This window comes from Delphinus delphis, chromosome 2 (genome assembly GCF_949987515.2).
Source record: "Delphinus delphis chromosome 2, mDelDel1.2, whole genome shotgun sequence".
Classification (NCBI taxonomy): Eukaryota; Metazoa; Chordata; class Mammalia; order Artiodactyla; family Delphinidae; genus Delphinus; species Delphinus delphis.
In genome coordinates, this window is record NC_082684.1 from 127,416,241 (window position 1) to 127,430,184 (window position 13,944).

General features: G+C 36.8%; 1 protein-coding gene and 1 non-coding gene across 2 annotated transcripts in view; both read right to left on the reverse strand.

The window, feature by feature from the left end:
• The window catches only part of SCAPER (S-phase cyclin A associated protein in the ER), a 493,174-nt gene that overhangs the window by 446,649 nt on the left and 32,581 nt on the right, over positions 1-13,944 (reverse strand). The gene's annotated exons all lie outside the window — the stretch shown is intronic.
• On the reverse strand, positions 9,370-9,442 carry TRNAG-UCC (transfer RNA glycine (anticodon UCC)). Its single transcript has one exon. It is a non-coding gene; the product is annotated as a tRNA-Gly (tRNA).

The window sequence follows — 13,944 nt, forward strand, 5'->3', positions numbered from 1 at the left end:
CTTTAAAACCCCACTTTCACCAATAGACAGATCATCCAAAATGAAAATAAATAAGGAAACACAAGCTTTAAATGATACATTAAACAAGATGGACTTCACTGATATTTATAGGACATTCCATCCAAAAACAACAGAATATACATTTTTCTCAAGTGCTCATGGAACATTCTCCAGGATAGATCATATCTTGGGTCACAAATCAAGCCTTGGTAAATTCAAGAAAATTGAAATTGTATCAAGTATCTTTTCCGACCACAATGCTATGAGACTAGATATCAATTACAGGAAAACAGCTGTAAAAAATACAAACACATGGAGGCTAAACAATGCACTACTTAATAACGAAGTGATCACTGAAGAAATCAAAGAGGAAATCAAAAAATACCTAGAAACAAGTGACAATGGAGATACAACAACCCAAAACCTATGGGATGCAGCAAAAGTAGTTCTAAGATGGAAGTCTATAGCAATACAATCCTACCTTAAGAAACAAGAAACACCCCAAATAAACAACCTAACCTTGCACCTAAAGCAATTAGAGAAAGGAGAACAAAAAAACCCAAAGTTAGCAGAAGGAAAGAAATCATAAAGATCAGATCAGAAATAAATGAAGAAGAAATGAAGGAAACGATAGCAAAGATTAATAAAACTAAAAGCTGGTTCTTTGAGAAGATAAACAAACTTGATAAACCATTAGCCAGACTCATCAAGTAAAAAAGCGAGAAGACTCAAATCAACAGAATTAGAAATGAAAAAGGAGAAGTAACAACTGACACTGCAGAAATACAAAAGATCATGAGAGATTACTACAAGCAACTCTATGCCAATAAAATGGACAACCTGGAAGAAACAAATTGGACAAATTGGACAAATTGGACAAACAAAATGGACAAATTCTTAGAAATGCACAACCTGCCAAGACTGAATCAGGAGGAAATAGAAAATATGAACAGACCAATCACAAGCACTGAAATTGAAACTGTGTTTAAAAATCTTCCAACAACCAAAAGCCCAGGACCAGATGGCTTGACAGGCGAATTCTATCAAACATTTAGAGAAGAGCTAACACCTATCCTTCTCAAACTCTTCCAAAATATAGCAGAGGGAGGAACACTCTCCAACTCATTCTACCAGGCCACCATCACCCTGATACCAAAACCAGACAAGGATGTCACAAAGAGAGAAAACTACAGGCCAGTATCACTGATGAACATAGATGCAAAAATCCTCAACAAAATATTAGCAAACAGAATCCAACAGCACATTAAAAGGATCATACACCATGATCAAGTGGGGTTTATTCCAGGAATGCAAGGATTCTTCAATATACGCATATCAATCAACGTGATACACCGTATTAACAAATTGAAGGAGAAAAACCATATGATCATCTCAATAGATGCAGAGAAAGCATTCGACAAAATTCAACACCCATTTATGATAAAAACCCTGCAGAAAGTAGGCATAGAGCGAACTTTCCTCAACATAATAAAGGCCATATATGACAAACCCACAGCCAATATCGTCCTCAATGGTGAAAAACTGAAAGCATTTCCACTAAGATCAGGAACAAGACAAGGTTGCCCACTCTCACCACTCCTATTCAACATAGTTTTGGAAGTTTTAGCCACATCAATCAGAGAAGAAAAGGAAATAAAAGGAATCCAAATCGGAAAAGAAGAAGTAAAGCTGTCACTATTTGCAGATGACATGATACTATACATAGAGAATCCTAAAGATGCTACCAGAAAACTACTAGAGCTAATCAATGTATTTGGTAAAGTAGCAGGATACAAAATTAATGCACAGAAATCTCTGGCATTGTTATACACTAATGATGAAAAATCTCAAAGTGAAATTAAGAAAACACTCCCATTTACCACTGCAACAAAAAGAATAAAATATCTAGGAATAAACCTACCTAAGGAGACAAAAGAGCTGTATGCAGAAAATTAGAAGACACTGATGAAAGAAATTAAAGATGATACAAATAGATGGAGAGATATACCATGTTCTTGGATTGGAAGAATCAACATTGTGAAAATGACTCTACTACCCAAAGCAATCTACAGATTCCATGCAATCCCTATCAAACTACCACTGGCATTTTTCACAGAAATAGAACAAAAAATTTCACAATTTGTATGGAAACACAAAAGACCCTGAATAGCCAAAGCAATCTTCAGAACGAAAAATGGAGCTGGAGGAATCAGGCTCCCTGACTTCAGACTATACTACAAAGTTACAATAATCAAGACAGTATGGTACTGGCACAAAAACAGAAATATAGATCAATGGAACAGGATAGAAGGCCCAGAGATATACCCACACACATATGGTCACCTTGTCTTTGATAAAGGAGGCTGGAATGTACAGTGGAGAAAGGACAGACTCTTTAATAAGTGGTGCTGGAAAAACTGGACAGATACATGTAAAAGTATGAGATTAGAACACTCCCTAACACCATACACAAAAATAAGCTCAAAAATGGATTGAAGACTTAAATGTAAGGCCAGCAACTATCAAACTCTTAGAGGAAAACACAGCCAGAACACTCTATGACATAAACCACAGCAAGATCCTTTTTGACCTATGTCCTAGAGAAATGGAAATAAAAACAAAAATAAACAAATGGGACCTAATGAAACTTAAAAGCTTTTGCACAGCAAAGGAAACCATAAACAAGACCAAAAGACAACCCTCAGAATGGGAGAAAATATTTGCAAATGAAGCAACTGACAAAGGATTAATCTCCAAAATTTATAAGCAGCTCATGCAGCTCAATAACAAAAAAACAAACAACCCAATCCAAAAATGGGCAGAGACCTAAATAGACATTTCTCCAAAGAAGATATACAGATTGCCAACAAACACATGAAACGATGCTCAACATCATTAATCATTAGAGAAATGCAAATCAAAACTACAATGAGATATCATCTCACATGGGTCAGAATGGCCATCATCAAAAAATCTACAAACAATAAATGGTAGAGAGGGTGTGGAGGAAAGGGAATACTCTTGCACTGCTGGTGGGAATGTGAATTGGTACAGCCACTATGGAGAACAGTATGGAGGTTCCTTAAAAAACTACAAATAGAACTACCATATGACCCAGCAATCCCACTACTGGGCATATATCCTGAGAAAACCATAATTCAAAAAGAGTCATGTACCAAAATGTTCATTGCAGCTCTATTTACAATAGCCAGGACATGGAAGCATCCATCATCGGATGAATGGGTAAAGAAGATGTGGCACATATATACAATGGAGTATTACTCAGCCATAAAAAGAAATGGAATTGAGTTATTTGTAGTGAGGTGGATGCACCTAGAGTCTGTCATACAGAGTGAAGTAAGTCAGAAAGAGAAAGACAAATACCGTATGCTAACACATATATATGGAATCTAAGAAGAAAAAATTGTCATGAAGAACCTAGGGGTAAGACGGGAATAAAGACACAGACCTACTAGAGAATGTACCTGAGGATATGGGGAGGGGGAAGGGTAAGCTGTGACAAAGCGAGAGAGTGGCATGGACATATACACTACCAAACGTAAAACAGATAGCTAGTGGAAGCAGCCACATAGCACAGGGAGATCAGCTCAGTGCTTTGTGACCACCTAGAGGGGTGGGACAGGCAGGGTGGGAGGGAGGGAGACGCAAGAGGGAAGAGATATGGGAACATATGTATATGTATAACTGATTCACTTTGTTATAAAGCAGAAACTAACACACCATTTTAAAGCAATTACACTCCAATAAAGATGTAAAAAATAAATAAATAAAGGTGACAACAGATATAAGCTCAATTATTCCAGAAGCTCTACAAACTCCAAGCATGATAAATATAAATACAAAGAAAACCAGGCCTAAACCAACCACAGAAATACTGATGATAGCCTGAAACAGAGAGAAAAACTTAAAAGCATACAGAGGAGGGAAAAACAGCTCACCTTTAAAGAAGCAATGATACAGTGAGACTGACAGCTTTGAATTGGCCAGGAAGTGATAAAAGTAATAATTTATAATAAATAAATGAATAACTTATTACTACCTATTCAGTAGAATAGTAGGGTCAAAAACCTTGACTCAAGAGAGTTCAAGAGAATGTTGAGTGAGAAAATGGAGACAGTAAGTATAAATAACTTTTTTTGAGTTTTGTAGTACAGGCGAAAAGAGAAAGAAGAAAGCAAAATGAACAGAGAAGGTTTTTAAGATGGATGATAGTATGGTTTTATGCTGATGGGAATGATCCATAGGAAGTGAAATTGCATATGTAGGGAAACAGGGAATAACCAAAGAAGCTAAAGCTGCGAGTGACAGGAACTGAGTTTCAGTGTACACGAATGAACCACCCAGCTCAAACTATTAGGCAAACAAAGACTGCTCTCTTCCACTCTAATACTCTGTGCTATGAAGTTAACCCAAATTTCCCTCTCCAAAACTTGACTATTTATATTTTTAAAATAAATACCTGCCTCCACATTCCTTCATTCCTCTGACCTTACCCTGGATATCCACATGGCATCTACTTACCTGACTCATAAGCTTTCACTGAGACTCATTAGTCCGTGACCAATGTTCCAGCTCCATTCTGTGCAAAATACTTGAATGATCTCTTTTCTATTCCCATACTTTCCAATCAGTGTAACATCATAAAATCTCCTTTTGCTTAAAGACATCGCCCAATGATTATATAACTTAGGTTGGCATCTATCATTTAGGTTATCTAAGCATTGTTTTAACCAAAATGTATCACTATTCCTTTCAGGCCAGATGAATACATTTAAATAGGTGGTCTACTTTTCATCTCTTTTTCAGATAATTCTCTTATGCAATCACAGAAAATTATATAGGTAGATATACATATATATATATATATATATATATATATATATATATATATCTCAGATCATAAAATCCACTATTCTTTACTTTATAACTCAAGAGTCTTCATAAAGTAATGAGTTTCTCGGAACTAAAATGACCACAAGAGAGCAACAATGTAGTACTGCTAGACCAGAAAATTGGAAACCTAATATTGTCTTCTTCCATAAACATTTCAGTTCTACCACAAATTTTGTAGTTAGTTCTTTTATACTTAGTACACATACACATATTCAAAGAAAAAGCCACCAGCTCAACACTGTCTTCATTCTTAATTCCAATACTTCATAAGGAAAAACATTATAACACTCATCTTACAACACATGACTGAAAACCATTTTTCAGTTTAAAGCACAAGTGCCTTCTGCAGTATATGCTGAATGGACTCTTTTCAGTAAAAACTCATATATTATAATCAATTTTAATAATCCTATTCTTATAAAAATGTCAGTAGTAACTTAATGCAATTTTAAACATTTTAATTAAAGCATCAGGGTTTGAAATGCAATAAATGAGTCTGAGATACTTCAAAACATTATAGATGTCTATTTCAAACAGTATTTTCACACAGGTTCTTTTCTTCCAAGAGACTTAAACAAAATATATGTATTTTCATCCAAAGTCACAGTGTGCCACCTAGTGCCATAGGGAGATTTTACAGAGGCTTGTTCAAAAACTAAATGTTTCACCCAATCCAAAAATGGGCAGAGGACCTAAACAGACATTTCTCCAAAGAAGATATACAGATTGCCAACAAACACATGAAACGATGCTCAACATCATTAATCATTAGAGAAATGCAAATCAAAACTACAATGAGATATCTCACACCAGTCAGAATGGCCATCATCAAAAAATCTAGAAACAATAAATGCTGTAGAGGGTGTGGAGAAAAGGGAACACTCTTGCACTGCTGGTGGGAATGTGAATTGGTTCAGCCACTATGGAGAACAGTATGGAGGTTCCTTAAAAAACTACAAATAGAACTACCATACGACCCAGCAATCCCACTACTGGGCATATACCCTGAGAAAACCATAATTCAAAAAGAGTCATGTACCAAAATGTTCATTGCAGCTCTATTTACAATAGCCAGGACATGGAAGCAACCTAAGTGTCCATCATCGGATGAATGGATAAAGAAGATGTGGCACATATATACAATGGAATATTACTCAGCCATAAAAAGGAACGAAACTGAGTTATTCGTAGTGAGGTGGATGGACCTAGAGACTGTCGTACAGAGTGAAGTAAGTCAGAAAGAGAAAAACATATACCGTATGCTAACACATATATATGGAATCTAAAAAAAAAAAAAAGGAACAGAAAATGGTCAGAAGAACCTAGGGGCAAGATGGGACAAAAGATGCAGACCTACTAGAGAATGGACTTGAGGATACGGGGAGGGGGAAGGGTAAGCTGGGACAAAGTGAGAGAGTGGCACGGACATATATACACTGCCAAACGTAAAATAGATAGTGGGAAGCAGCCGCATAGCACAGAGAGATCAGCTCAGTGCTTTGTGACCACCTAGAGGGGTGGGATAGGGAGGGTGGGAGGGAGGGAGATGCAAGAGGGAAGAGATATGGTGACATATGTATATGTATAACTGATTCACTCTGTTATAAAACAGAAACTGACACACCATTGTAAAGCAATTATACTCTAATGAAGATGTTAAAAAAAAAACTAAATGTTTCAATAAAAAGCATACACATCAGCCTTAAAGTTTTTATGTTTGACTCTTCACTATATAATCTAAGAAAGTAAGTGCTCAGAATGTTTACCAAGAAACATATATACCTCTTAGCAAGGCTCATCAAACAAAAGAAAAAAGAAGGCAAAAATAACCAATATCAAGAAAAAAAAAAAGGAACATCACTACAGATTCTAGAATCTCCAGAAGTCAAAAACATAAAAGGATGCTATAAATAGTATCAATAAATTTGAAAATGTTGATGAAATGCACAAAATCCTTGAAAAACACAACCAAACTTGGCATAAAAGGAAACGGGAAAATCTGAGTATTTATTAAAGAAATTTTTAAATTTTAAATACTAAAGAAATATTTACTGAAGAAGTTCCACAAAAGATAATCCAGGCTCAGATAGGTTTCACTGGTGAATTCTCTTAATCACTGAAGGAAAAATTGCACTAAATTCTTCCAGAGAATAAAAAAGAAGGATCAAATCTCAACTCATAGAGTCCCACGTGACACATTTAGGATATGACAACCTAAGAGGACAAGAGAAGTAAATTACCCGTTCAAATTCTTTCAAAAGTAACAATGTGAAAATTACATATACATACACACACACTCACACTTGCAAACTGAATCCAGGTAAAACATCACAATCAAGTTGATTTTATTTCAGGAAGCAAGGCTGATTTAACATTTTAAAATCAATGAATGTCATTTGCCATATTAACAAAATAAAGGAGAAAAGTTTGATGCTCACTTCAGCAGATGAAAAAAGCATGTGATAAAACTGGACAATCATCCATGATAAAAATTCTTCACAAACTATAACAAACAGCGTATTTAATGATAAAATCTTGAAAGAGACAAGGATGCCTACCATCACCACTTCCATGAATCACTGTACTGAAGTTCCTAGCCCATGTAATAAGGTGAGAAAAAGAATGAGAGGGAAAATATAAGGTGAACCTGGAACAGCTTGTTACACTAGAAAGTATAGAAGGACTCAGAGAATAATAGGAGCATATGAAAAGACACAAGAGCCAGTTTGAAGGAGTTTCTACCAGCTAAATCAGGGACAATCTGAGCATCAAAATAAATGGTAGTAATAAATTATAACAGTAAATAAATAAAAAATCCAGAAAGCCTGAAAGACAGGCGCACAGATAATTGGGAAGAAAGCAAATATTTATTATCTACTTTAATTAATATTTATTATCATCAGTGGATACTAAAACTAATGGGTAGACAGTTTGATGAGTTGCAGGGTATTTACATAGCATCAAAGTATCTCTTGACAAATTAATTTCAAAAGAGAAAGCAAACTTTAAATAGAAGAACCTGACAATACCCTATATTAACCAAGTGATCAGAGTCAACATGATCAATAGTAGGACAAACTGACATCATATGCTTCATGATGTGATATACTGACAAGGACACATCATCATTCATGTGCTATTCTGCCAAAAATACAAAATCTGACTCTAATAATAAGGAAACATGACCAGAATCGAGTGACGTTCTTCAAAATAACTGTCCTGTACCCTTCGAAAATGGCAAAGTCAAAAGAGGCAAAGAAAGTCTCAGGAATTATTCCAGGTTAAAGGAGACCAAAGAGACATGATAACTAAATGGATCAAGAAAAAAAATAGCTACAAGAGATATTACTGAGATAATGACAAACTTTGACTACATTGTGGCTTATATAATAGTATTATATGAATGTTAAATTTCTAGATTTTGATAATTGAATTGTGGTCATGTAAGAGAATGTCCTTGCTCTTACGAAACATACACTGAATATCTAGGGATAAAAGAGTATGCTAGCTTCAAATTGAGGCAGGAGATAGGTGGACCCCAGGCTGAGCACCTGGAATCTGTCCCCTGTGGACAGATACTCCAAGAGAAAGATAATGGCAGGAGCAAGGAGGAGCTGAGTCTTGCTTGGATGAAAGATAAAGAGACCACATATTTCTCATTTTTAAGGACTAGGAGACCTCTCCAACTACACGTGTGCAGAAAGGCTCCTCTGGGGTCAAAAGGGGAGGGGGCGCCACCCCATAAGAGGTGGTGTCAACCTCCCCAGAGGCCTCTACACTGGAATCCATCTTGGCAAAAAGATGCACACACATTTCAGGGTGGGCCCTAGGACAGGTCCCCTGTGGGAAAGAAATGAGATAATTGGCCAAAGGTAAACAAAGACCAGGAAGAAGTGCCCTATGTAAGTGATTTGAATCACCTCTCTGGTGCACTCCTCCTCATTAGGGAGGACACCCACATCCTTTCTCTACAGGTGTGTATCTCTGTCTTGCTTCTATCTTAAATAAACTGTTTCTCTGTGCTCTCCCACTTGTGCTGTGTCTCTAGTAATAAACTTTGTTCCTGTTTTTACAGTTTTTGCCTCCTTGAGAAATTTATTTTTCAGTGAGGGGCAAGAGCCAGGGCAACTTTGCTTCTAGCCTCTAGCCCCTGGTGGTCAAGTGGTTAGGATTCCTGGTTTTCACCCAGGCTACCCAGGTTCACTTTCTGAGCAGGGAACTAGGATCTCTCTTCAGGACCACTCACTGCTGTCTCCTTGAGATCAAAATATTTTCAAATGGTTCATGGAAGAGTAATATATTTATGCACATAACATGCATATACTATATGCATGTTTGTGCAAATATATGTGTGTGCAAATACGTGTACATGTCTATAGGTACATATGTATATGTGTTTGTATGTTTACATGATCTTTTTTTTCTGGCTCTGCCGCATAGCATGTGGGATCCTACTTCCCCAACCAGGGATCGAACCTAGGGCCCCTGCAGTGGAAGTGCAGAGTCCTAACCACTGGACCACCAGGGAACTCCCTATGTGTAATTTTAGATACACATATTGTGTATATATACATTTATACACATCTGCATGTTTTATATACACACACATACATATAGAAAAAGAGAAAGAGAATATGAGAAAAGAGACAAAATTAGCAATTGGTAAAGTTAGTTAAAGAATATATGAGAATTCCTTGTACTCCTCTTGCAACCTTTCTTAAATTTGAAATTATAGCAAAATAAAAGGTGCTAAAAATAATGATAATAAAGGATGATATTTTCATGAACTTCAGGTAAAGAAAAAAGTCTTAATCGAGACACAAAAAGCACTAATCATAAAGGAAAAAACTAATAAACTGAACTTCACTGAAATTAAGAACAGCTTCTACTAAAAAGACATCATTAAAAGAATGAAAAAGCAAGCCACAAAGAAGATATATGCATAAAAGAAACAAAGGTATTGTACCCAGGATAGATAGAGAACTCCTTAAATCAATTAGAAAAAGAAAGACAACCCAACAGGAAAATAGGCACTTCACAAAAGATACAAAAATAACCAATTACCATATAAAAAGCTACTCAAAAGCAGGCACCGGAAATACTAAATTTTTTTTTTAAATAAATGACTATACTGTATGGTGGTGAGGAGTTGGGGCAACTGCTTACACTGCTGACAGGAAGCTAAACTGGTACAACCACTTTGGAAATCTGGCATTATCTACCAAAGCACAAACCAGCCTCTGTTTATCTCTCTAGCCTCATCTTCCATTACTCTTTTCTTTTCTTTTCTTTTTGATAAATTGAGTCTCAGAAATTTTATTTTATTTATTAATTTTTTAAATTTTATTTTTGGCTGCATCAGGTCTTTGTTGCTGCACATGGGCTTTCTCTAGTTGTGGCAAGTGGGGGCTGCTCTTTGTTGAGGTGCACAGGCTTCTCATTGACTTGTTGCACAGCATGGACTCTAGATGTGTGGGCTTCAGTAGTTGCAGCACACGGTGCTCAGCAGTTGTGGCACATGGGCCCTAGGGCACATGGACTTCAGTAGTTGTGGAGCACGGGCTCAGCAGCTGTGGCTCACAGGCTCTAGAGAGCAGGCTCAGTAGTTGTGGTGGATTCTTAACCACTGTGCCACCAGGGAAGTCCCTCCATTACTCTTCTTGTCTGTCATGCTCCAACCCCACTGACTTCTATTCAGTTCCCTACAGCCACCAAGCTCCCTCCTAATTCAAGGCATTTATATAGAATTCTCTCTGCTATTTAGAATGTTCTGCCACTCTACAATGTACATTTTATTGGCTTCCTCCCCAGCATTCACTCCCTACATCTTTCCTAATAGTTCAATTTTGTTGAGGTCTCACGTGGTTCTAGAGAAGTAGACTTCATCCCTAACTCCAGGCAACCCATGACCTTGCCTAAGCCAATCAGCATATTCCACTCCTCCAGGCATAACAAGTGATTCTGGTGTAAGCATGTAACGTAAGGTGATCAATACACAGTGGACTTCAGATCTTCTCCTGAAATATTGGAGAAAAGACTCATTTTCCTACTGGCCATACATGAGGGAATACAAAGTTCTGAAAACTATCACTAACCAACTGGAGACCTTAAAGGGAGCAAACCTTAAGATTATGGCAACAAAACAGAAGGCAGAACCAAGGGAAGAAAAGCAATCAAATCCTTGGTGAAACTGTTGAGCTAATAGATCAAGTCTTATCTCTACTTGCTACTGAAAGCATCCTAACTAAGACAGTGTTCCTCTTAGCCCAGCCAAGGCCTAATGATCTTTCAAGCCCCGACTTAATGGTACTTTCTCAGAATGAGGTATCTTCAACTCCCAGACTTGGCCACGACCCCTTTTATATACTCGAATCAACTTGTACACCTTTGTAGCACATCTCACAATTAAATTTTAAATTATATAATTATGTGTTTACCATCTATGCTCCCCATTAGACCATAAGCTTCTGGAGGACTGGATTTTGTTCATCACTCTAGCTAGTGTGTGCTAGCACAGTGCCCAGCACATAAATACATCATGAATGATGAATAATTGGAATGATAAAGAAATCGTCAAGATAGCTAGTGGGAAGCAGCCGCATAGCACAGGGAGATCAGCTCGGTGCTTTGTGACCACCTAGAGGAGTGGGATAGGGAGGGTGGGAGGGAGGGAGACACAAGAGGGAAGAAATATGGGGACATGTGTATGTATAACTGATTCACTTTGTTATAAAGCAGAAACTAACACACCACTGTAAAGCAATTATACTCCAATAAAGATGTTTAAAAAAAAAGAAATCATCAATAAATAATTGACAAAATAAATATATCATGAATAAATGAACATCATTGGGAAATAAGGTGCTCAACATAAATCCACAAGTAAAGTTCTGCCCTGCTAAGCACAAATTCTTTTTGATTTTACCATTTTGGATGAAAATCTCTGAATTACAGCTCCCTGACTTCTGAAACAGAGACTACTGAAGCAACTTCCTCTTTTCTTGAAACTTTCAGGCTATCACTACAAACACCAACTTTTGTATGATATTGTCATATATAGCCTTCAGGAGCTATAGAAGGGCAGTGGATGACTGTCTTAAAATAAATGGGCCCAGGCCAAAGTGTTTTTAGACTTTTTGGGCTCTTTACTTCCTAATGATTTTGCAGAAAAGAAAAACTTAATTCTTAATTATTTTGTCTTCTTCCCTATCAAGCTATCAGCTGTCAATTCTTATCTGTTAGAATTCTGGGAAATGTACTACTATGTTTCTGAATAAGAAACGCAAGAATTTTACAAGTACAGTGAATATATTTTCTGTATGTGAATTATCTGTTATGGATGATCACAGGCATATTTCATTTACTTTCAGGGTTTTGGCCACATTCTTCAGAGTCACAATAAGCAGTGCTTTACTATACCTTTCCCATTAAGCAGTTTAAAAACAACAGAGATCAAAAGGAAATACTATGCAGCTGTAATAAGGAATGAAGATCTCTAATGATCTAGGATATATTGCTAAGTGGGGGAAAAAAGTATTAGAATACGGTATCTTTGGATTTGAGAAAGAGAATGATAAATATATATAAATTATATACATACTTATATATTTTTCTTCTTTTTGAAAATATAAGCAATAAAGGATAAACCAAAAACTAGTCAAAATGATTACCCACAAGACCCATTAGGATAGCTACTACCAAAAAAAAATAATAATAACAAGGATGTGAACAAACTGGAACCCTTGCTCACTACTGGTTGGAATGTAAAATGGTATAGCTGCTGTGGAAAACAGTATGGAGGTTCCTCAAAAAATCTGATATGATCCAGGAATTCTACTTTGGGTATATAGCAAAAAGAATTAAAACTAGGGTCTCAAAGAAATATTTATACATCCATGTTCACAGCAGCATTTTCACAATAGTTAAAATGTGGGAGCAACCCTGTCCGTAGACAAATGAATGGATAAGCAGAATGTAGTATATACATACAATGGAATATTATTCAGTCTTAAAAAGTAAATTCTGACATATGCTACTACCTTAGGATAGTATACTAAGTGAAATAAACTAGTCACAAAAAGACAAATACTGTATGATTCCACTTATATGAGGTACCTAGAGTAGTCATAATCATAGAGAGAGAAAGTAAAATGGTGGCTGCCAGGGGCTGGGGGAGGAAAGAAATAGGGAGTTATTGTTTAATTGGTATAGAGTTTCAGTTTTGCAAGATGAAAAGAGTTCTGAAGATGGACAGTGGTGATGGTCGCACAACTATATTAATGTACTTAATACCACTGAACTGAACACTTAAAAATGGTCGAGGGGCTTCCCTGGTGGCACACTGGTTAAGGATCTGCCTGCCAATGCAGGGGACACGGGTTCGAGCCCTGGGCCAGGAAGATCCTACATGCCGCAGAGCAACTAAGCCCATGCACCACAACTACTGAGCCTGTGCTCTAGAGCCTGCAAGCCACAACTACTGAAGCCCACATGCCACAACTACTGAAGCCCACGTGCCTAGAGTCCGTGCTCCACAACAAGAGAAGCCTGCGCACCACAACGCGGAGTAGCCCCCGCTCGCCGCAACTAGAGAAAGCCCACGAGCAGCAACGAAGACCCAATGCAGCCAAAATAAATAAATAAATTTTTTAAAATGGGTGAGATGGTAAATTTTCTGCATTTTACCACAATTTAAAACATGGAAAAGAAAAGATTGCCCACGAAGGAAAGAAGAGGAAGAAGAAAAGTCATACTTCTCTAAATGAATACTGTTTAATAGGAATTGTGAACCATGTAAACATTGCATATAATATTAAAACAAAGTAAAAAGAAAAAGAAAAATCAAAAAGAGGTTGAAAACAGTGGAATAATTTTTTCAGCATACTGAGAGAAAAATTAATCAATCTAGACTTCTATACTCAGCAGACCATCTTTCAAAATTAGGGCAGGAAAAAAAGATACCTTAGACAAACAAAAACAGAGCTTATTAGGACTTAAAAGGCCCTCACTATAAGAATTTCTCAGAATATT